General features: G+C 40.1%; 1 protein-coding gene across 1 annotated transcript in view; it reads left to right on the forward strand.

The window, feature by feature from the left end:
* The window catches only part of KIF14 (kinesin family member 14), a 195749-nt gene that overhangs the window by 67537 nt on the left and 102467 nt on the right, over positions 1-25745 (forward strand). Inside the window, exons 45-46 of the mRNA XM_046944591.1 lie at positions 595-666; positions 24444-24663. The gene's annotated coding sequence lies outside the window, so the exon portion shown is untranslated. The remainder of the gene's footprint in view (positions 1-594; positions 667-24443; positions 24664-25745) is intronic.

Raw genomic sequence — 25745 nt, forward strand, 5'->3', positions numbered from 1 at the left:
CTTTCCTTTCCATTGTGTTCACTGTAAATCTAGCATCTGGGGAATCCGTGTTCTGTAAAGAGCGGCCTCATGGAGCATAGTCCTGCTTCATGCTCTGAGGGTTGTCATGCAATTCATTGTGCATACAAACAGCAGTGCAGCGTTGCTTGGGAAAAGTACTGTCATCATGTAATCAGTTTGTCTTCATGCACGTACAAGATGCGCTGAATTGAGGATTAGAAAGATTTAGTGCTAGCATTTATAAAATTCCAATGCTTGGTTTTTAATCTTGATGCTAATGTAAATTTCTGTATTTAGCATGCTACAATGTTTACATCTTGGTATGTTTTGTTTTTATTAAATTTGTAGTGGATTTTGCAATTTTAAAATGGAAGGTATGCTATGAAGTTGCCTGTGTGTTTGGGGACTTGGTGTTAAATTTGATAAAGTATTATCAAGCGGAAGAATGAAGAAAGAAGTAATTTATTACTGTGTTTATTTGATTACTGCAATTTACTTCATCTTACCTTGTTTTAAATTTGTTTTAAATGGTCTCTATGGCACTACAAATATGAGAACATTCTGTGAACAAAGCATGCAATTATTGTTATGCAGGAACTGTAGCATGTGTAAGATACTCTCTGCAGTGGTGCGTGTGCTGCTTTTGATGCTGAACACCTGGTAAAGGTAGGTTAAAACCTGCTCCAGGTAGGTTATTACCATTGACAATTACATGGCGTTGCTGTTCACATGAAGCTTTTACTTTGTGCTTTTTGTAAAATGTTGTTTTGATGTTCTTTGAAGGCTAAAAGGCAGATTATATTTAATCTCAATTTCTTTTCACTGTGCGTACCTCTCTCTGTACTTGTGCTCTCTTCTCACTGGAGGGGAGGTTAGAGTCTTGATTGAATCGTGATGTAAGTGGGTGCTGGCATATGGCCAGAAATTGTACTGGTCGTGGTAAGGATAGTTCAGTCTGCTCTAAGATTGTGAATATGCTTCCTTGGGGATGGGGGGGGGGGGAGGTCTTAGTAGTGGATGGTTGTGTTCTGAGATGAGTGGGAATGAAATCAGACTGAAACTGGTTCAAAAGACTAGAATTTACAAAGAAATCCGTATGCAATTTGAGTGACAAGGTTTTGAATCACTTTAATCTGCTTTCTCGTAACAGGAAAATACACAGACGTAATAAAACACCTTGTGTGTTCTGCCTGAGGTGCTCTAAAGTAGAGTGCATAAATTATGCCTATGGATCTTATCTGTTAAATGAAATGTATCTCTACAATGAGAAGTGGATTAACTTAAGAAGTGCTTGATAATGTTGGAAAATGAGATTGTAAGGATTAGCTTATGCAGTTGCAGAGGTCATTTATATTGCTTTAGGTAAACGTCTACCTGGAATTTGGGCAAGTTAAGCAGGATGGCACATTTACTTGTTATGTGCTCGTGGTATTGCATCTTAAGGGGCAGGCAATCGTGTAACCTTGGTAGAGAGAATGTGGTCTTCCTCTTGCAGCTTTTTTGCAGTCAGTAATGATTTGCAAGCGTGATGCAGCGCAACAAGCTCCATTTCTTAAAAGACTTAATTTTTAAAAATATTTTTTCATTTTTACTTTTTGTTTATGAAGACCTGCCACTTCAAAGAGCAGGCCCACTTCCTGAAAATGAAAAGCTGGAATCTCTGCCATTATTTTGTGTCTGGCCAGCTTCAGTCCAGAGAGTTATTAAAAAAAATTATTAGCGGAGGTGTGTTAATAATAACTATTTAAGAAACATGTCGGCCTTAGAAAGTTTGGTCAAATTACATCATGAAGCAGTTTGTGTACCTGGTCCATCCAGCCCTGTAACTAGATGGATGTACACTTGGTGATTTTAGTGTAGAGTGAAATCCATTTGAAAAATGTACCTATTTTGAAAGTGGATTTCCAGAGCATTCATAATTAAAACTTCTTTCCAAATATACTTGTATAATAGTCAATTTCGGTGTTAGTATACGATGATGAAGGTTAAACCAATTCCTTACCTCTGGAGATATTGGAACCTCTTATTGTTTGAGAGATTGTAACTCATTTTGTGTAGATATGCTGAATTTTCTTATTTGTGTATTAACTTTGTAGTCTGGAGATGCAATCTAGAGTAAAGTAGTTTCATATTTTACACGTTTCTGGAAATTATGCTTCACAGATACCAAGTGGATGTCAAATGGACTAAGACAGTTGGTAACTAAAATCATCAGTTTCACTGTTTTAAACACCATATTCTGATGATGCTTGCATGTTTTGTTCTTCTCACAATGGAGCTAAATGAAAACCCCTGAGAAAGAGTTCCTTCTAATGTAGCATAATGAAGTCTTTAAATGGGTACAGTTGTAGGTCATCATGAATAGGAATGCAGTGACCTTTGTCTTGACAATGAAGCTGGCACAAGCTTCTCAAAGAGCTGGGTTTTTTTTTTTAATTCTCCGCCAGAAAGGACACAAATAAAACAGAGGATTCCCCTTCTCCCATCAGTGAGCAAAATCAAAAGATAAGAAAATGTATTGTAAATTGTCGGCTTGCAAAATCTAGAAATAACACGGGTGCTTTCTCTAAATATACATATTGTTGCAGGGATGATGTGTGAGAAGGTGGGAAAGAAAGGGAAGTAGAGGGGCTATCTGCCTTGCAAAGGGCCTTCAGGTTTCTTGAGGTCCTCTGCGATAACCTGGTTTGATTTTTGATAACACAGCAGTGTGATACTCCAAATTATCATTCGCTTCTTCTAATTCCAAGTCTAGAAAAGTCACAAACCTGCTTGTGATTCCTTTTACATTTTATTATGTGCATAAATGTGGGCTTATAACGCACTGCACTGAACAATTGAAAGGCTCAAATGTTTGGTGTTCTGTGTTTAAAAAAATAATTTAAAAAAACAGTAAAAACACAACCAAAACAACAGCAGAAACCCAAGTGTTTTGCAGAAGGCACGTGGGTGCTGTGGCTGTTTGCTGCTGAGGAGGCCCCACTGCTCACCTGCGTTCAGGAATGCTTCCTGAATTGCAGTGCTCAGCAATTTCCTTGTACCACGGAGGATCGTCTGTCACTCTTAAATAATGGCACTACCTGCTCATTTAGGGTTTTCTCAAGGTTTCAGCAATGTCAGTCTGAATTGTGCTGTCTTGTAGAGGACGGGCCTGTGTGGCAAAGCAAAAACTCTAAAGTGAGCAGTGAAAATAATGGATGGAGATGTTTTTCTAAGGGAGAACTCATAGCCGCAAAACTGGTTCTCCATCATCAGAAAATGATTTTTGTAAAAAAAAAAAAAAAAAAAAAAAAAAGTTTAAACTCTCTAAAGGAGTAAAAATTGGTTGTTGGGCTCTTTAAGTCGAGGACCCGCTGCTGCCGGCTGCCCTGCCCTAATGGGCTGCTGTGTGGGCAGCGGCAGGCAGGCTGGGCCTTCAGTACCCGGGAACAAGGTAAAAACAAAAAGTAAGTCTAGAATGTTCTGGGAAAACCATGTGCTAGTGCTGTGTGAACGTATCTGGTGTATAGTGAGACGTGAATTTAATCTGCCAGATCAGAAGTTAAGCGGAATAGTACAGTTATGGTTGCTTAGGAAGACTTGGAAAACATGTTCTTCTCTGCAAATAAGATAGAACCATAATGTTTACTAAATAAGGTAGGAACTGCTTCATTTGCTATCAGAGCCTTTCATTTTAGTAATTGAGTGTCATGTTCTGTGGGAGGTGGAAAGTGAGAACAACAATTTTACTTTCCTCAGGGAAAGAGGTGTGCTGAGGGGAGTGAGGTAAATTCTGAGTGAGCGTCAGGTGCGGTTTCTCCACAGGTAACCAAAGCTGTGGTAAACCAATTAAACTCTGCTTTGTTGTTGTTTAGTTTTGTTTTGTTTTCAACCTTGCTGTGTTAATAGAAGGACAAAACTGCAAAGTGCCCTGCGTGGCCTCAGCCTGTGCTGGGGAGAAGCCTGTGTGGGAGGCAGGTCCGGGCAGCGGGCACAGGTGGCCACTGGGTGCTGAGGGAGCCCTCAGAGGGAGCTGACAGACTTGTCAGCTGTCCTTGATCAAAGGGTGCCTGCAGCCTTTGTTCTACCTGACCCCTAATTAGGTAGGATCAGGAACCTTTTTAGTGTGCAGTTGTTGAGGAGCTGGGCCAACAAGTGAAGGAGCTGCTGTGTGAGTGAGCAGGCTGCACAGCCTGAGAGAAGGACATCGACTTTACCTTTTCTGAGAACTGTGCAGCTTCAAATACTGTTCAGCAACTTCAGTTAATGACTTAATGAGTGGGTTGCAGTGCACCCACTCCAAGTAAGTTTGCAGGTAGTAGAAAGCTGGGAGGAGTGGCTGATACACTGAAGAGTTATGCTGACTTTCAGAGCAACCTGCATTGCTTAGCCTTCCTTCTGGTGACGAATAACCCCAGGCACCACCACATGCCAGAGCCAGCTGGCTGGAGGACATCTTCACTAAGGGTGCTGGTGGACAAAAAAAAGGCCAGCAGTATCCAGGGCTACATTAGGAGTGTTTCCAGCACAGTCAGGGAGATGGCCTTCCACTCTGCCCAGCACTGGCAAAGCCACGCCTGTGTCCAGTTCTGGGCTCCCAGCGTGAGGCAGGGACGGTTACTGGAGTATGTCCAGTGCCAGGGCCATCAAGGTGGAGTATTTTATATTAGGAGAGGCTGAGAAAGCTGCAACTGGTTAGCCTGGAGAAACGAGGCTCAGCAATCCTGTCAGTGTGTGCTAACACCTGACAGGGAGAGATGAAGGTGAGGAGGCCGTACTATTCTCAGCGGGGCGTACTGACAGGACAAGAGATGATGGGCACAAGTATTGAAACATTAAATTCTATTGTTTGCGACCCAGCACTTTTTTATTTTTACTGTGAGTGTTGTCAAATAGACAGTAAGTTGTCAGGAGAGGTGATGAAGTCTAAATCTGTGGGGATGTTTAAAGGCAGACTAGGTACAGCCCTGGGCAACTTGCTGTAGCTGACCCAGATGGAGCAGGGGGCTTGGACACCTTGAGCTGAAGAGGTCCTTTTCAACATTAACAGTTCTGTGGTTCTCTACAGTTTAGTTTGATTATTGGTCTGTGTCAAACAAATGTCAGATTTATGCTGATGGCACACTATTTGTTTATAGGATATAATACGATACAATAGGATAGTTTCTAAAAGTGCATTGCTTAAGGGAGCAAGAGTGCTAGACAGTTCTAGTCATTGCCTGGAATACTTATCTCAGTGTAGTGTTGAGTAGTTAAATGTTTGAGATTTCTAGCTTGGACTCTTCAGTCTGCTTTAAATTGCAGGTGTTTTCCCTGACAAGCCTTCTTAGTCTTTTATTAAAAAATTAAGAAGAAAATTCAGTGAAAGGAAAATAAAATTGATTTTTTTTGATGTTTGGTTTTAGTTTTCTACTACCTTTTTTTTCCCCTTTCTTCTTAACTGTAGAAGGTTACAGTAAGGAAGTATCTGACAGTCTTTTTATATGTCTTGGGCCTGGTACTTTTGCTTTTTTCCTCTTCTTCCCCCAAATTTTCTTAAAATGGCCTGGCTTGAAGCTGCTCTTGTTCTCAGAGCTCTTGCAGAAGAAAAGGAAAAAGCAAAGCAGAGAAAATGCAGTTTCTGTTTTTGGTTCAGACTTCAGTGTGAACTATTTCTTCCAGAGAAAGGTAGGCATAGAGCGTTATCTTATCAGGCTGTTGATAAGTTGTAACAGTGTTAGGCTGTTTCAGGCGTTACTGTTAGCTGTTGTTTTGGTCCCAGGCTCAGTGGTTGCAAAAGATTTTCTTGACTCATTGAGCTAGATTTTTTGTTTTTCAGCACAAAAGAGTAAAAAGGATGGGGATTAAAAATGCATACAGGGAATAGATAACAGCAATAAATTTTGTATTCCAAACCTTTGTATTTCAAGTCTCAATCAAAGCTGGATGTTATGGTGATGTAATGTGGGTCGCCTGTTGCAGAGGTGGGTCTGGTCTGGCTGTTTCTTGGGATCAGGGCAGTATTGCTAAATGAGGTTGTTGTGAACCCTGGGATTTCACGTGGTAATTGTTATCAATTATAATGGGAAGTTTCATGCATTTCCGGCACCTACTGAAGGACTTGTTTTAAGTAATGGCCCCCGAGGTTAGCGTTTTTCTGGCATGCTAGCTATAGGTCTTTCATTTCTGTTCCCCATTCTTCTTTTGTTAGACTTGATTTCATCACAGTCCTTGGATTTTATCAGTGGGTGTTGTTTGGACTGACTCAGTGTTTTCATCTTCAGCTTTTCTGGCTACTATAAACAGCAACTCTTTGGTTTATGCTTACAGATGTGTTTTTATACGTTTAAACCCTTTTCATTGCATATCGTTTGTGTGCTTAGTTTGTCAGGTAAGTATAATTTAAATGCAGTCGAAATTTCTGTGAAAATCCCTCGTTCTCAGAGATGTTGCAGTGAACTGATGGTTGTTTTTTAAGAGTAGGTACTGGACTTGTTCCTACTCGAGTCCTGCTATTAGAGCATACTATCCTGTTTGAGAAGCTCAGCTGAATTATAGCAGAACACTGTGATAATTCATTTTTACCAGTCGTTTTGTTCTAACAACATGTAAAGCAGAGCCACCCCTTTTAGTAGGTGTGTCAGACTGTAGGCACTGAATTTAGGGAATTTGTCAGATAATTAACAACAATATTCAACAACTATTTAAAAGAAATGATGACCTCAATTTGTAGTCTCAGTATTTGTCTTTTTTAATTGTTTTTTTCTTTTTTCTTTTTTCTTTTTTTTTTTTTTTAAGATAGCTGAGAAGACAGGCTAAATTCCACATGGTTGAATTTCTATTGATATTCCAGTTCGACAGCAGCCTTTGTCATTTGAGCTAGTGAAGTATCTAACTGCTGATAAGTAGCTGGTTGTATACCAGTGGAGAAAATGTGTGAATGTTTTCACAGGTAGATGCTGACATCTCAGTAATGGAGTGCTTAGTTATTTTGTTCTTCATTGTGTTCCAGGACACAGTAGCTCTAGCAGACAGTCTCTTACTTGTTATCTAGAACTTGATCATTGCTTTTTCTACCTTGTTCCAGTTTTGCTTCTCTTAGTGCAGTTCTTAATGTCTCAAAATGCAACAGTTGTATCAGTCATATCTCCTTGCTCTATCAGTCTTTGCCTTCTCTTGCTTTTTTAGCTCCCACTTTTACAATCCCAGATGTGTGATATGTTCCCTTCTCCTCCTGTCCTAATCCTGTTATTTCTTTTCCTGAATTCCTTGCCTAACCAGTTTCCCCATCCAATCATGCGTTCTGTTTTTTCCTCCTTGTCCTATGTGCTATTTCCTTTTGTCTTTTCAGGGACTTTTTCCTCTGTGTGGAGTTGGAGCATTGGAACATCCTTGCGTTCTGGATGTATTTTGAGGATCAGAAAGAGCATCAGAGTGCTATTTCCTGCTCCCTTAAGTGATGCTGTCACTGAGGAGTCCCTCAGCAGCCTGTTCCCACTTCCATTGCTTGAGCTAGACAGTTAATATTAGCTGTTACTGAATTTAGGTGGTGGATTATTTTTAAGCCATAGGCTGTCTTGTATTTTCCACTTGTCTGTCCAGCAGGTAGCTTCAGGAGTAGGTGTGACAGCATGCCTGAGTTATCTAGGGTTGGATGTTCTCCTGCTGGGAAGAATGGATCTGGCAAAGCCAGTCTGTCACCTTCCCTGTGGTTGAAACTGTGGCACTGATTTTGGCACTTACTGCTGTCATGGGATGCTGCTGTTACAACTTGCCTTTATGTGGGTGGCTTGGTTTTGGCAAAGCAGGAGACATACATTCTGGTATACCAGAGGAATAAGCCAAAATATATGTATTTTTTAGAAATTTGTGTAATGTGAATGGATGTAGATAGATTTTTTTGAAAATAAGAAATATTTAAGAGTATCGGTCCCAGCTCTGACCCCTGTGGGACAACAGTTGTCACTAACGTCTATCAAGACATGGAACCATTGATCACTACTCTCTGGACTCAATTCTGCAGCCAGTTATTCGTCCATTGAACAGTCTACCCATCAAATTCATATCTTTCCAATTTGGAGAGAAGGATGTTGTGGGGTACCACGTTCAAGGCCTTACTGAAGTCTAGATGACATTGCTGGCTCTTCCCTTGTCCATTGATGCAGTGGCCCCATCATAAAAGGCCACTAGGTTGGTCAGATAGGTTTTGCCCCTGGTGGAGCCATGCTTGTTCTGTATCACCTCCCTGTCTTCCATGTGCTTTAGCACAACTGCCTGGAGGAGCTGTTCCATGATCTTTCCCGGCACAGAGGTGAGACTGATAGGACAGTAGTTCCAGGGATCACCCTTTTTATCCTTCTTAAAATTGGGTGTGATGTTGTCTTTTTTCCAGTCACCAGGGACTTCACCTGGTTGCCATGATTTTTCAGATATCATTGAGAGTGGCTTGGCAATTAGATCAGCTAATTTCCTCAGGACTCTGGAACACATCTCAGTGGGACTTGTAGATGTTCAGGATCCCCAGGTGGTCACAAAAATGATCTCTGCTTATTTGCTTTGCTTGGGAGGGACATTGCTTCCTCGATTTCTGTAAGACTGAGTCTCACATCAAACTTATCTGGCTGTTTCCTTGCTTTATAAGTCTGCTTTCCTTCACACTATATTATAAGCTTCAATTTAAGTTTTCAGTTTGGTTTCTCTGATCATCTTACATTAAGGTACTGCTGGGATATTTGGAATTACGAATATAACCTTATTTAAATAAAATGGTTTCCAGTGGAATCATATTGCCTTTCCATTATTAAACAGTGAGATTTATATTTGGTCACTGGAACACTGAAGGTCTCTAACTCCGATGTTATAAATGTGAATGTTTCCACTAGCTAATATTTATTATTTTCTTATTTCCTAAAAGGTAACATTATTTGTTAGGAACTCATAGTGAAGAGCTGAATATCCTTTTCTTTGAATGAAAGCGTAACAGTTTTCCTCTGACTGATTGTGCAGTCATGACACAACTGAGGTGAAGATCCAACTTCAAATGTTGCAAGATAAATCATTTCCACATTCTTGCTTAAGTGGCTATTTTAGTGTGGAGAAGCACATTTTCTGTTGAGTGCTAATGCCACTGTCTCCTTGACCCAAGGTCTTAACTATTTTGAGTAAAGTGGGGTTGGTAGCTGGTGTAAGAAAGAGTTCGTAAGTAAAATAGTTGCCTGGTTGAAATTTCACATTTCCTGAAACTTTTGGGACTGTCCATTGATAAAGGCATTGATAGAATGAGATGTGCCTTATTCAAGATATTAGCAGTTGTGTACTTGTTAGCTTTTCTTATCTGCAGAAGCACAATAGGAATAGGAAAAGCTCAACTATGAGGTCATAAGCAGTGGTCCTAGACAACACCAAGTGGAGGAAAATTGGCTGCTTTTCAGTTTTACTGGTTTTACTGTTGTTTTGTAAAGCTCGTGTAACCTTCAGTGTCACTTAGTTTAACCTGAACAGCTAAATGAAACATTAGAAGTCAATTTATCATCCCTTGTCTAGAGTTGGAGGCACACATCCTGATTTACCTGCCAGCATCCAAGAGAGTGGTGTGCCACCCGCTGCACTTAGTGCAGCCCTTGGCTGATGGAGGTGGGCAGTGGCACCCACCCTGTGCACCTGACCAAGCACCCAGCCGTCCCCTGGGAAGGAAGAGAACTGCCCTGAGCTTTGTAGTGGGTGCTCTGACCCTGCTCTTCTCTCTAAGCTTTGTTTTCAGGGAGAAAGGTTTTCTGTTAGCGTCACAGTCTTTTGCAATGTTTCTTTTTGATCTGCAATAGAAGATGGAGGGATGGCTGGGCTTTGGAGACTGAGTTAGCTCCCGTGACTCACCGCAGAGCTATTCCAGTGCCAATCTCTGTGATCAGGAGAATGGAAGTCATTCAAGTTGCCTTGGTAATTATGTTTTACCTGCTGAGCAGCAGTACTTGCAGCAGGGCTAAGGTGCTGAGGGCTGGGGAGCAGCTGCTCCTCCTCTGCCAGTTTTGGCTGCAGAGGCTCTGGATGAGGTTTTTCATTCCATCTTTCCATAGATTTTTTGAGAGAGCGTGGATTGGCTCATTCCTTCAAAGTAATCATCTTCAGCCTTTTGCAGCTTGAACATAAGGCAGTTTTACAAAATAGTCAACAGATGTTTTCTCTGTCTTCACATGGGAAAACAGTTGTGCTTTGAGATACGTAGTCATTGTTATTATTCAGTATGTGTAAGGCACTGTCCAATGAATACCAGGGTGATTTGGGAGTTTATCTGAAGTTGCCTTTCAGTATTCTTTTAAGGGAATATTTTCTATTACTGAAATCAGTGTCAGGCATTTCCTCCTATTGCACACTGCTGCCAAGCAACTTGATTCTTCAATCAAGCTCGTGCCATCTGTTTCTAATTCCAATATTGTATTTGAATGCTGTGTTATCAGAGTAACTGTACTTGTTCCCATTCACTTAACAAGGTACATAGTTTGCTGACATCTGCATATGGATAGGTTTGAAACTTGTATCCTGTTCCTGGTTAAAGAAAAGCTGTGGCAAAGAATTGAGGCCTCAGGAGCTGCAGGCTGATGGCATCCGCTAAGGGGTCGTGAAAATTCCTGTGATAGATTATTATTCAGTGCAATTGCAGCCCGTTGTTTTGGTAGATTGTCTTAAGCTCACCTTGCATCTGTGCAAGTTTGACACTGATTCAGAGCATCCTGTTATCAGTGTTTTTACATTTTTAGAGAGATTTTTTTTGATGGTTCTCTTTTGATCTGATTGCCTCAGTGACTTCTTCCAACTAGGCAGTGCTGTAAAGTGTTATCCCAACAGCAGCAAGGCAGTTTGTTTTCTGTATCACCGTGACACTGGGTGTTATTCTTTCAAGCCATGGCTTATGATTCAAAGGGAAGATTTGATAGCAGAAAATGATAACTTTCAGGTAATGCTTTTGAACTTTGTTTGTGGTGGCTTGGATGTTTTAGCACTTAAATAATCCACTTTATGTGTGTGTATATATATATATTTAAATAGCTAGTTATCCTTCCAACTGTTTTCTTACTTTTTAATTTAAAATAATGTTAAAGATAGTGTTCAAGAATTTTCATCAGTAGTTACTTGTAAAGAGTGTGCTCAATTCAGGTGTCAGGGGAGAAGGTGACTGTGTCTACATGTTGCATGTTCCAGACAGGGAGAGGGAACTGTGCTGCAATATCATAAGTCTGGTGAAATAACGTGCAGCAGCTGGAGGAATGCAATTAGCAAACGGTTCATATAGAACAACTGAGGAATACAAACCGTAAGGAGAAGAGAAGCTCTGTTAGCTGAATGTATTTAGGTGCCATTTTCATCCTTCTTAGAGAAGACTCCGGATCAGCCTGGTTTGTCCTTAGCCTCCCAGCTACTGAGGTTAGGAAGCTGTAGAAAAGGAACGTGAAGAAGCTGCTCACAGCTCTTCCAATAAATGAGCTGTTGCAGACAGGTCAGAGGTAATCTAGCATTTGTCTTTCTGTTCAGTTTCTTCATCTTTAATGATGGCTTTTGAGCTTGTTTCAAGTAGTTATAGATGTGGTTCACAAATGGTCTGAAGCTTATTTTTCTTTTCTTTCTCTGAGAAATATGACCTTTAAATAAACAAACTTTCTCTACTTTGTCTTTCATTTTCGGTTTTTATTACCCTGCCCTTTTTGACCTGGAGGTTTTGACCAACTACCTGCTCTTTTAGTCTTCTAAACATTTCACAGTGATGATGTGGATGTCTATATGGTACATGTAAGCCATGTGTCATGGTTAGAAAGCGGTTTTGCCATAGAAATTCGTTCATAATTTTTTTTTAATACTGTAGTGCAATCTCAGAAGTAATAATTTAAACTGTGTTCTCATTTACAAAAAGTGCATCCTGAAAAATGTTGAATATCCAATAACATTGCCACCCAGCAGAATTCCAGAAATCTGTTGGACTCCCATTGATTGCTACAGATATCACAATGGGGTAAAAACAGCAAGATCTGAGGCAATGCCTTTAAAAGGTGTAAGTCAAATTACATTATTTTATTTCATTATCTACTGTGAAGTGTCATTACAAAATGTTTAATTTTGGGCACGTGGAAGATGCAGTGGCTGAGTGACCTGCTTGTCTGGCATGTACTCATTTAGTTTCTCTTGTTTGACGAAGCATACTGAAAATTCTTAGGAAACAATTTGAGCATCTGCTTAATTACTGTTTTGATATTGATAAGCTTATCCTGCAGAATTAAATACAACTGCCAACCACTGTGGCACTGAAAAGTAAAGGAATTTTCTTCTGTGATTCTATCTGAAGGATGATAGGTGGAATTTATGAAGATATTTTTGTAATGCAGTGTTTTACAGGACACAGACTTTTTAACACATACACTAAGTATGTGTTATGTACAAACTGAAACGATTTCATTGAAGCTGTCTTCCCTTTTCTAGCTGTAGAACTTAACAATTTTATAGTGGGTATTTTATTTCTACTGCTGTTCTAGAAAATAAGACTGCAGGTGGAGGACAGCAAATTCTTTGCAGCTCTGAAGCAGAAGGTTCTCTGAATAACAAAATGATTCACTAAAACGATGTGAAGCCAGCACAGTTCCACTCATACTGCCAAAAGAATGGCGTAGAGGAGTTAAAATATAGGTGTGTTTGGGGGATTGTCCAGAGATTCCAGAGTAGAAAACAGAAGTGACCTGAAACACAGCTTGAACACACGCTGTCGATTTAAAACACGCTCTTCATGCTTACAAGCATTGGCATTGAATTCTTTACATTAAACGTGCTCAGAGCTGTATTCAAGAATAGTCCTTAGCAGTGCAGTGTTCCCCCCCCCTTCTTTTTTGTTGCAGTATTTGAACAAAATAGCTGGCAACACTTCATGATCTGTGCTATTTACGCAGTGAATGTGATTCACACGTCTTGGTTTCTTTCCTCTTGTCCTTTCCTTGTTCTGTAATCTACTAGTCATCTAACAATGTAACTTATTCAATCTCGTGATATTAGATTTATTTCTTAAATTATGCAGATTGGTTTCATGAGAGGAGTATGTTTGGATTATTACTTCACTTTGTGTCAGTATTCATTATGTGTTAGTAGATTTCCAAACACAAAAGATAGTATTTTCTCCAGAAAGGCCACAGTACAATGCCACGTCCGGAAGTTCAGTAACGTGAGTGACATTATTAGCACAGTCTAGCAGAGAAGCTGTCATGCTTTTCCTTTTGGTTGTGAATATCTGTTCAACTAAAGCCAGAGCCACAGGGCTGAAATTTTCCTTAGCTGCTTGAGAGATTTCAGCAAGAATTTTTTTTTCCAAGGATGAACTTAGTTGAACATAGGTTTTTTGGCCTATTTTAATATCCTTATGTGTATTTTCTTGAGCAAAGGTGCTACTGAAGGTAGTGTCAATGATTTATCTTTTCATTGCTGCAATGATATTTTGTTTGAATTTAAAAAGTTAACAATCTGGGAGACTGCCAACTTTTCTTACCTAGGGAGGATCTCAGTGTTATTGGCCGCCTTTGGGCACCTGCACCCTGCTGCTGGGGGCTTGGAGCTCTGCCCTGCCAGCTGGACTCGAAGTGACAGAACCCTGTGGGCAAGGGTGATGAGAAGGAAGAGAAGCCAGACATGAAGACAATCGTCTGCTGTGAGTTTTCTGAGAGTCTGTTAAAAATAAGGCTGGAGGCTGATGGAGAGGGAGGGAACCTGGGGAGACAACAACACAGGCAGGGGAGTGTAAAGTGGTGTAATCACAAGCTTGTAAGTGAAGGAAAAATGGAGAGAGATCAGTTAAGAGCCACCTTTCGGTGAGTGAGTTTTGGATCTGAACTTTCTGAACTGAGACCTGCATGTGCTTGCCTCCTAGGAGAGAAAGAAAGAAGGTGAGATTGGGTAGTTAGGTTTCTCACAAGTCTGGGAGCCCTTGGTAGGTACAGTGGTGTTGGCTATGGCCAGTCCTCAGATGTGAGTAGGTGTGGGTTAAAGCCCACCTGCAGAGGGTGGGTGGGATAAAATCTCTCTGTTCTTATCAGTGGAGTCTCCCTGTTTTATTAATTCTGGCCTCAAACTGGGCCAAAGAGAAGATTTGGGCATTCCACACTTACACACAGATATTAGCTTTTGAATGCATACCACCCATGTATGGAGGGCTGTACACACAGGAATAAAGAAAGTGTGGTCTGGTGTTTAATCCCGTGCTGCCATGTTGATGATATCCCTTTTGCTGCTGGTTAGCAGAGAATTGTGAAGTTTTTGTGAGCTGGAGGGCAGGAGCTGGGCCTGAGAGCCAGCAATGCTGAGGGAAGGGTGTGGTGGGTTTGGGTATGTGGTGTTCATTGTGAAAGGTTGGTGAAAAGTGTGGTGCTAATGTAAGCATGAAGTGATCAGCAGGCAAAGTTAAATAACAGGAATAATACGATCTGTAATATCAGTAGGCTTGTCACCCTGTAACAGAAGCATTGTGCCTCACCTTTCCTAAACCCAGTGTCATTGTGCTGGATTTAGGAAAACCCTGCATTATCCTGTGTTGTCCCAGAAAGTGGCACTGAATTATGAACAAACTGTATTGATGTTTTTGTCTTCATTTTTGAAGGATATGCATTCTTGAGTCCTCCTTCTTTCCTTCATGAAGTTACAGCGTCTCTGAAGTTTGGGATTTTGTTAGGTTAAGGTTTATTACTTTCTTTCTTAGTGCCACTGGCAGCTGTGCTTTATGAGATACCAATAAATCAGCTCCCTTGTGTTAGCACACTGCTTCATATATGGTCTGGTGTATATATCATATGCGTGAGGACCGCGTCTTAAGATGAGCAGGAGTTTGGCTTCCCTGGCAAACTGTACTGTCTGTTCCTGCACGCTCTTGTAATGATCCCCAGCCGCTCTGTGGCTGAAGATGAATGCGTTAAGGATACTGCAATCTGTCTGTAATTGTTTAATAAGAGTATGATGGTGAAGAAGGAATCAGAAATATTCATATGTTACTTTAAAAAAATTCTGATTTTTTCAATACTGGGGCCAGCTTGATTCACCAGTATAAATGTTGTTCTCTGGCTTTTGCTGTCTGCAGAAGGTGGAAGATCACTTGGCTTTCTTTTCGTTATTAATGAGTACCTTCCTTGTTCATTTGTAGTGGTGACTAAAAGAGATGTGACTGAAGCACAAAGTAACTCATCATGCAGTGCTGCATACCCTATTAAACTGTACCGTGTCTTTTTAATTTTGAGTTTTATATCTCTTTGTGACAGGTTCAATTAATAGGTCCACTCCTATGTTTGAAAGTAGGCATCTGCATAAATACTTTGCTAAATATGGGCTTCTGTGGAACTGCCTCCCATGACTTTGAGCAGTGCTGGTTGGGAGCTGTTCCCCTTGCCTGTGAGCCATGCGGTCTGACAGGCTGTGGTGGCTGCAGTGTATTCATGCACTCAGATGAGCAGTGTCCTCGCCTGGGTTGGGCAGTTACACAGGGGCAAAGCTAAAGCAATGGAGAGTGCCTGCACAGAAGGTGGGCATAGCTGTTATTATTTTAGGGAGCCTTTTAAGAGGTGTTATGTTAGGCACCTGATATCTTAATAGTATGCAAAATGCCAGAATAGTTGTGACTGCGAGAAACGGTCCGAAGTACCTTAATCCTTATATCGATAACACTGCTATTGGGTTACATGCTTTTAATCCCAGAGGAGTTGTCGCCTGACATTAAACTGTCCAAATAGTATTTATATCTGCTGCTGCCCTGCAAGATCACTTAACCCTGCACAGCAGTTTAAAAGTAGTTAATGACAGACCCAGCATGACTTGCCCCTTATGAATGATCACATAAGTTCGACCTGTGCTGTCATGGTTTATGGAGGAAGGCAGTTTGTCCATAGCCCGCTTCAGCCGCAGCAGGTAATTTGAAATGAAATGAGACAGTTTCTACAAGCAGATTGATTTGGGAATCTTGCCTGTTCTTCCCTTTGACCCTTGACAAGTTGACACTACAAAGATTGTGACTTTAAAAAATGATTGGGTGCAAATACATTTAGGTAGATGATTTACTATGTGTTAAAGCAAGGACAGTGCGTTTAGAATGGAGCTGTGAGGGAAGGTAATTGTAAACTTTAACAACTCATGTTTTATGTTTCTGTATCTTATTAATTATCTGACCAGGAGAATCTTCTGGTAACAGAGGTCCATGTGCTTTACCTACTAAAGCCTGTATGAGATGCCGTGCATCCCACATACCAGTATTTAGAATTTTACCTATCCAGAAATCAGTACGTCTGGTTGAGAAATGCAATAAGAATACTTGCTTTGATTGGGCTTTAAGGGTTAAATCTGAAGAAAAATATCTGAACGTATAGGTTTCCCAATCCAAAGATGTCTTTTTTTTTAATTCTTTTGTAACTGCAGTCATTCAGATACAAATACTGAAGCAGCAAGATCCAGTATACGATAGGTAACTGGCAAACGCTGACATAATGGAATGATGCCAGAAGGAGAGATAAAATCACAATTACATGACTATAAATATTTGGGTCTTGCAAAGCCTGCACTCTCTGTGTTAAACAGAATTGTTTGGACTTCACAAGATACAACAGGAAGATTTTATTTGAGCACCTTGTGCTGATATACGTAATTAGATTTTTCCCCAAGCCATTTTGTGATTAATTATGTCATATAAAAATAATTAACGTGTATTGCTTCTGAAAAATTACCTTATGGTGATTCAGGTCGGTACGTAAAGCATGTGTGTGAACACTGCCGGGAACGTGTTGTATGAATTTTATGATGATCTTAAATTGAACATTAATTATATCACAGTCCTAGGAAACAGAAAGTTATTTCTGTTAACACACCTACCGCTAAATGTGCTAAGTGTGCAATTTTAAATGCATAAGACAAAGTAAATGTTTGCACAGACAAAGTTCAGCTTTCTGCAGCTCTCTCTCATGGCGTCTGTTTGAAGTGCTTTGCACAAAGCAGAATTTTGGAGATGCTTGTAAAAAAAGATAAAATCTTTGGAAATTATTTAATACCCTTTTGACTGCGTCTTCAGTGAACTATGCTAGAAGTATTTTGCTGAAATGTTTCTTTATGTTGTCCATTGGGTTTAATAGACATGCCATTTAATAAGCTCTCTACCTGTAAGGATAGACTATTTGACCTTTGTGACCTGCCAGTGGTAGACATAGTATAAGATTGCTTTGTGAAATAAAGCTGTCGGTAACATCAACAAAATAAAAAATGATCGTATTCCAATACTCTCTGCTGAGTACTATGACAGCACTGAAATATGGAATAAAATTGAAAGTAGATTAGTTTTGGGTCCTAAGTCATGTTTTGACAAGATATAAGAGAGGAGAACATATCTTTGAACTTTTAGTTTTAAAGTTTTTTAATGAAAATATTTATCATTTTGTAAGGTTCCTTCTTTCTTTATCACAACTGGGCTGTATAACCTTAAAACAATCCATTCTCTTATTGTGAGGGATATAAATACTGTACTATCTTTTATATTAAACATCATAAAGGATACATGCACGGTGTGAAATTGCTTGACACTTGCAAGTAAAGGACTGTCATGTTAATAAAAAGCTTATTGGAGAGGTTGAAAAATCAGTCATTAATAAGCCACATATTTTTAAACTATGTAAAGCATGTAAATACTGCAGACAAGAAGGCAGATTTTGCCATATTTCCTTCTCTTTCTTTGAAATGCTTAAGGTCTAAAGCAGTCGTGTAAATAAGAATGGCCAGATTGCCTGTTCCGTGGTTTTTGTCAACTTTAAATGATTTGGAAAGGAATCCATTCATGTTTTAGGTTACAATTGATTAATCAAATCAAGTGAGGAGTTTACGAGGGGAGTACTGTTGATGTGAATGTGAATGCCAAATGTTATGCAGCTTGCTTTCAGTCTCTTCTGCACGCCAGGTAACTGACCGCCTGCAGAATAAATACGCAAGAGAATCCCAAATCACCCATGTCCAGTGTGGGAAATAGCTATGGAGAACGGAGGGAAAAGTATGTTAAAATGATGAGATAGTCTTTGCGTATTTGTTTGTGTGTCTAATAAATACAGAGCCATTTAATTTAAAGCTCAGGGACTATTTTTTTAAAATGGGGAACAAAAAGGTGACAAATCCAAAAGCTAATAGAGGGAAAGTAAAAGAGAAGGCGATGCATTACGACTGCAGCAGGGACTAAATTGATTGACACAGCTCTCACAAAATGCCATTCAGTTTAGTTATTCTCATTTGTCTCCTCTGCTCTTCTAAGTTCTCATTGGTTGCTCTAATACAAATGCAAGTGTTGTTTTTCCTTCTTGGAATACTTTCAAGTTAGTGAAGCAGTTTGTATGACAAATATTTATTTCTGAAGATGTAGTAATTAAGTTCGTTCCATGGCTGAAGCCACAAGATTTTTACAAAGGTACTGCCCTGTAATTTCTGCAAATCAGTGTTTTCTGAGTGTAGGAAATGCAAGATTTTTTTTTTTTACACTGCCACATAAACAAAACTATTCTTAGAAATCAGGGAGCAGTGCATGGAAATTCTGTCTTGTGCAGTGTGCGTAGGAAGACGTGTGATGGGCTTTTAGCAGAGTTTTATAATGAGGAAGATAAGACTAAAAAACGTAGGAAAATAATTTAAACAGATTATGAAAGGGATATTGTTAGGACCAGCCTTAGGTGGTACTTCAAGAAGGCTGAAATGAAGAAAAGTAGAAAAGTTTTCAGGAAAATTTGCTTGGTCTGTATTGGGCCGAATCAAACACTGAATTCATTGGACTGTATGACTTTGTTCCACAGCCTTAGTTTTGTCCTTTGTAATGCTGTGAAAGCAGCGTCAGTGGATTATCCTTTGGCCCTGCAGATGGTTTGAGATGATCTGTTGCTGAGATCATTGGTGGAGGCAGTATTGTTTTACTCTCTGAATTAGGTTAATCTCCATTACTGTTAATTTCTGTGATTGGAAAGCGTGCATGTCCCTAGTAGCAGCGTCTTTGCCTGGGGAATGTTATGAGCAATTTGGGATCACTTCAGTGCTGACAGCCAGCCACGGCCTAGCAAGTGAGGAGGGCACAGCGTCTTCAGCCCACCGGCCATAGCCTGGGAGGGAGGAGTGATCTGCTGGAGACAGTAACTGCCTGCTGGCAGCTGAGGGTATCTCAGGAATAGGGCGAACTTCCTGGTGCAGGGAGGTACGCATTGTGCGTGTCAGCGGGGCCAGTGTGGCTTGGTTTGTCAGCAGCAGTGCTCAGCTGAGCTGCGGGTTTCCCTGAGCCAAAGGAACAGGTCCCCCTAGCCTTCCCAAATTGTGAATCAATGCAATAATATTTCTTGTAGCACTGATCTTACACGCGTATGCATATGTGTATTAAAATATGTCACTCGCTAATAATTGTATTCCTTTGGAAGCTCTTTCCATTTTACTATGCAATTAAAACTTTATTTTAGCAACTGCTTTGGCTTCCTTTCCTTTTTCCTTTTTGCTTTCCTTTTCCTTTTTTGTTTCCTTTTTCCTTTTTCCCTTCGCCTTTCCCCTTTCTTGATATTTCCTTGCCTTTCCTGCTATTTCCACTCTTTTGCTTTTAGAAGAAGTTAGTAGTTGAATTTTGGGTATTTAAACCTGCTTTACTACAAATCTTTGTTTTTGGAATTAAAGCTCCTGTCTTTACAGCCTTTTCCTTCTCCTCAAAATCTTTAAGCGTGTAAATTAATTTTAGAAACAGTGAAGAACCCCACCCCCTTTTTTAATCAGTTAATAGTACTATGTACGTAGGCATCGGGGTTCAAAAACATCATGTCAGAAGTGGCCCCTGTTGTGCTTGCAGCTTACGATCAGGTTCTCAATACCCCTAATTCTGATGTGACCAGATCGGTTTTTGTCTGGCACCAAAAGGTGGCAGCACTGTCTCCGCTGTCTTTGCACAGTCGGTTTATACCGTGTCTTCTATACATCCGAAAAAAAAAGGGGGGGAGATGAGGGGAGAATTTGTTAAAATGGAGACTGCATTATTGACTGCGGTAGTAGTACTTAGTTAACATAAGTAATGGTATTAAATAGCTCTGCTTTCCTACAGATAGATACAGGAGTCACGCTAACATTTCTGAGTGTCACATGCAGGCTATATACACAAAACTTTGGTGATTGAGCAAATGTCTGATTGTGTAAAACCAAATATTCCCTTACCCAGATCAGGGAGTGGCGGTTGATAACAGAAGACTAAATCAGCAGCATCAACCCCTGTCGTGCTGTGAAATCTGCGCGCTGCTGCTCCTGTTAACCAGAGCCAGAGCAGGCTCTGCAGAATCCATTGCTGGCTCGCTGCCATTCGCTGGAGGTTTTGATTAATAACTTCCAAGGAAAAAAAGGAAAGACTTTACAATGATGGTTTGTCTTCAGTTATTCTGGTAATTATTTTTGTGAGTAGGACGTGCTCGAGAAACGTTCTGCATTTTGAGCAAGCCACATAGCTTTGGAGAACAACCTTTTTAGCAACTCTTACTGCTACATATCACTTTTATGATCTCAGTGAAATCATCTGAAATACAACTTACTTATGTTGTACTGAGATTTTCTTCTTTTTTTGAGGATATATGTTTATTTCTTCTTCTTTTGCCCTGTTGAATGAAGTCGGTGCTACGGCCTGAAGGCTGCACGTTTCTTTCTTTCTTGCTCCTAGCAAATAGTTTCCCATCCACTATTCCTCAGCCTATGTGGTGTTTTTCTGGGGAGGAGGCCTCCATGTGATTCCCTTCAAAGGCCCCACCAACTGCTTTTCAACTTTCCATTTGTAGTCTGTGATAGATTAAGTACACTTCATTGTGGATGTAATTCCATTCTATCGGGCTTCAGAGTTTGTTGCATAGTTAAGCTTGCAAATAAAATGCATATGCTAGTGCTGGGAGATCTGTTTGCAGCCTGGATTGCTCTTCTGCTGTGTATCTAATAGAAACAAATGTTAGAGGGGCTTATAAGTGCCCTCTTATTTTCTCAGACTCCCAAAGAAACGATAATACACTTAGGCACTGAGAATCCCAGGAAGCTCCTTAGCAATGTGAAGCATGCTGCTTTCCCCTGTGGATGAATGAGCTGTTCCCCACCGCGCCGCGAGTCCCAATTGACTTGGGGAGAGAGATGGGAGACCATAGTGATGAATGAAGCAGAGTGTCCCAGATGACAGTGCAGAGCAGTGCTGTTGTGTTGCTCACTTATAAAGTACTCTAGGTTATTTACTGATATTTTTTTCAAGGTTACATTGCTGTACATAGCACAGGTCAGATCTGTACAAGAAATACTGTAGTCTAAGGCGTTTCTAGTAGTAGTGCTTTTCTTGCCCTTTCATTTCGTTCCTCTCTCTCTTCCCCTTCTAATCCCCACCCCCCTTCCTGCCAGAGGTAGGGTGTAGAGGATGACAAACCCCATCTATCTGAGCAGTGCTGGATCTGCTCATACAGCTCTGGATGTTCCTGTAATGCGCTGTGCAGCAATTGTGTGTCAGCTCTAAAACAAAGTTTATGATATTTTTGAAGACTCTGTTAGTTCCTGTCAATGCTAACCTAGAAACAGCAACAGCAATTCACCCTCTGCGAAGTTAGTTTATAGACCTCGTGTTGCTTGCCAAGAGGACTTTATCCCACAAGTAGCCGTGTTGTACAGAGGAAATCAAAAAGGAGCAGGATGGATTTTTGAATGATTAAAGAACTGTGATATTGCATGGCTTCATCTCTGTTAGCCTCATGCAGAATTGCTTTCTCATACCACCGGTGAGCCGTCTGAGGAATTCATTAACATACAAATGCAGCAAGAGTAGTTGCTTCGGTGGCACGCCTATGTACCCAGGACTTGTATCTCTCTTATCTCAGAGGGGAGTTTGGCTGAGTGGATTGCAAACCCAAAATGGTGTTTTTGGTTTTTTTTCTGTTTTTTTTTTTTTTGAAGTCTTACAGTGTATGCCAGCAAGATTTTTTTAAAACGCATTAATATTTTGGCTGTCACTTTTTTTAGCTTTAATTCTTTTTTTAAATTTTTTTTAATAGCAATCATGACCCTGTGTGATATTTCTGTATTACCGTAGCCGGTGAGAAACACGCTGTAATCCTCTCTTTGAATATGTTAGTATTTTCTCTGCCTAGTATGGCCTTTAACCCCATAATGTGAGCACCTATCAATCATTCATGCATTTATTTTCACAGTGCTTTGTAGAGGTAGGGAATACTGTAGAAGGGCAGCTCAAGTACATGGTCTTTGGGGACTTATGCAGCATCATCAGATACTAGTGGTTGGCCCTGGGATTTCTCGCTGTGTAAGATTCATGTTCAATTAACCCTCTTGTTTCCCCAATGCAGGGCAGAGGTAGAGAACTAAATTTGAAAAAGAAAATATTTAAATATGCGCCTGAACTATTATAATGCAAGCATTGGACACCTGCAATTTGAATAATTCATGTGCAGAAAGACTATGATGCACAGAAACCTGTGAATGTAGCAAAGAGCAGTGCTTCACGCAGACAAGTTTTTACTCTAAGCTGGTGCTCTCCAAAAATTCACCAATGTGATGCTCATTCTTTGTACTGATAAGAAATGCAGCTAAACATTGATAGACTTATTGCTTTAGTTTCACACCGTGTGATTCTTACCAGTTATTTCCTTTTTCTGTATGTGAAAGTTGTTAAAGCCTTTTTCATGGTTTCCGACATGAAGTTCTGGATTACAACAACTCTTCTTGTACAGATAATTTGTGCTGTCTCAAGGTACCATTGAGCTGCTGTTGAATATTTGGCTGCAGGATAGTCCCACTGCGAGGGCAGCTCACGTGACTGGAGCTGCAGGAGCAATTTGTGCCAGGAATCAGTATGATGCTGACAAAGTTTTGTTGTTGTAACCCTTGTATTACACGTTTTCAAAAGATTATCAAAGGCTCCTATCACTGGTGAAGAAGAATCTGAAGAAGCTATGCTTTCACATGTGGTAATGTGAATTTCTCCTCTCCCAGGTGACCATGCCGTTTCTCTTCTGAAATTGGTAATTACGTGACACTTGGATAATGAAGTGATGATCTGGTTAAACCGCAGACTACCTTATCTTTTACCCCTTCCTAAGATCCTTTACATCATGCACTACAGCCTATTTTAGGACTTCTGGAGGGGAGCCAGCTCTTAACTTTGTCAACTGCTTTGTCCTACAGGCTTTGGTTATGCAAACTCCTGCTGCTCTAGTGGTCCCAAAGAGGGCAAGCTGTTATCTGCATAGATCCTTTACCTATCTTTGCTAATACTCATAAAACACTGCCAGTCAGGGTCCTCTGGAGTAGGGCAGAAGCACAAGCATTCCCTTCTAAACCTCTGCTGAGCAAGCATTTATTTTACATATATATAGATAGTTAAGACTATAATAAAATGAAAAACCTATATCAGTATGTGTGTAGTACCATTACTATTTATAAATATGCAGAGTTAGTGACATTGCTTGCCATCATTTTGAATTCATTCTTCACCAGATACTGAATGCAAAATTAAACATGATATTGAGGAGTTCCTTGCTTCAAATCTTTGGCCTTCAAAAATAAATAAATAAATAATTGAAGAATGGCTCAAAAAAAACCTTTTCATTTTTAAGTTGAAAAGTAGTTATCAGGGTTGGGAGCCTGCACAATACACTTAGACTGCTTCCAACTTTTTTTTCCTTTTATAATGAACTTTAGTCAGTTGAGATCCTGTTGTAAGGACTGCTTTCCAAGAGTGTGTTGTTAAATATGAAATATCTTGCAACTTAGCATAATACGCTAAGAATTGAGAACAAATAGAGTTGAATTTATGATCTACTTTAGAAAGCATGCACACTCTGTGATGATAAGCAGGATTTAAAAGATAGGAAAAATATCAGTTATCTGTTTAAATGTTCATCATGGTTGTATACCACTCCCTGCAGGGAAAAAAAAAAGCCACTCCAATGCTATTATTCTGCAAGAGTGGCTCACAGGGTAGCTTTTAATTCATGCTTGTTTACTACTTTCAAATAAAATAAAGATTTGGAGTTGACACATCATTTACCTAGTAAGGGAAAAAACAGATGAGATGGTGGATGTCTCCATAAGTACTTAATTAGAAGTATTTTATACTAAGTAAATTGCTGTAGTTATAAGTGAATGTAATTTTTGGTAGGTGTTTTTTATCCCCCTTGGATTTTTTTTAGTAATCTCTAGTCACTTGGTATGGACCTGTAATGTGCACATTGAATAAATGAGTAGAATGGCTCAAGAAATAACGCTTTGTTTTCAAAGTGTTCATGTTAAGGTTTTTTTTTTTAATCAGTGTGGGAAAGCCCTCCTACCCATAGAAATATCTAAGGCAACACATGAAATTTTAGGCAAAGGACAGAATTACATTCTGTAGGATATTATTATGAGAGGTAATTATGAAAAGTATGCAGCTATATTATTTCTGTTTAACACTTTTTTTTGCAAATAATTAGAGTGGAATGTAATTCTGATGACCTGAAAAATAACCACCATGCTCACCGTCAGGAAGCACAAAGAGAATCTGGGGAAATACAGACTGGCTTCACCTTCACACGTCTGAAAGCTACGGAGCAAATCATCCCAGAGCTGCTTCCAGCATCAGGGAGAGCAAGCCATCAACTGGCAGCAACCAACACTGAATTCACCAAAGGCAAATTGTGCCTGACCATCCAGGTAGCTTTCGTGGTGAGATGACTGGTTTTGTGCCAGGGAAAGCAGTAGATATTGTATTACTTGACTTTAGAAAGATGTTCAGCATTGTCTCCTCTAGGATCTTAGTAGCCTTATTCATGAGATATGGGCTGCATAAACGAGCAGAGAGTTGGTTGGGATATCTGTACTTGCTGATATTCCAAATTGGGTGGGATAAGTTCATGGGCTGCCTGATGTAGTTGAAGCTGCTATATTTCAAAGCAGTCTTAGTAAAGGTACCTGACTCCTGGGTCTTCCACTCGTGGGGAAGTCACAGTGTGGAGAGAGATGTTGGAGCTACACAAAGGTTGGAGCTATGAGCTGTGGGAAAGTAAATATCTACACATCATTTTAAGAAAAAGAGTTAAGTAAAATAGAGCCATTATTTAGAGTGTCTAAATATCTGGAAGACAAATGAATAGATCTGCCAACTATTTAAAAGTGGAAACTTGACTATGGGAGGTTTTTTTTTTGTGGTAGGGGCCTCCAGGTACATACATAAATTCGTTTATTATAAGTGTGCCTTAGTGGGCTGAATAGAACAATGAGTTTCCATATATTCTGAGCTTTTACCTTCTTTTGGCTTTTAATTCTGTATATAATCTTTGTTCTTTGTAGGGGGCAAATAAAACACTGTTGTAGGAAAAAAAATATAGAATATTTTGAAAAAAGTTGAACGTTTCAAGTTTTAAACTCCTCACTTCAGTCGGCTTGGTAGTGGAGACGAATGAAACCTGCTCACTCGTTGCTCCACCAGACGGTTGTCAGGGCTTGCACTGTGAAGCAGAGAAGCTTCTGGGAGGTGGGCTTCCTTGGTGCAGCAGCTGTGCTTTGCTGAGCAAAGGGGCCGCCCCCGGGGACAGGAAAGTGTATGGAACTTGGAGCTTTGGTGTTTGCGTTCTGTGTAAAACCTGCTGCTGACAGTGTTGCTCGTTCTACATTAAGGAATGCTTTGAAGTGTTTGGTTAGGTCAGAGCTTCTGTGTGGTGATAGTTTTGAAGTGACACGGGTGGCCACTCCCCTTGAACAGAAATGATGAAACTAGCTTCAGTGGAAGGAAAAAA

This window comes from Gallus gallus, chromosome 8 (genome assembly GCF_016699485.2).
Source record: "Gallus gallus isolate bGalGal1 chromosome 8, bGalGal1.mat.broiler.GRCg7b, whole genome shotgun sequence".
Classification (NCBI taxonomy): Eukaryota; Metazoa; Chordata; class Aves; order Galliformes; family Phasianidae; genus Gallus; species Gallus gallus.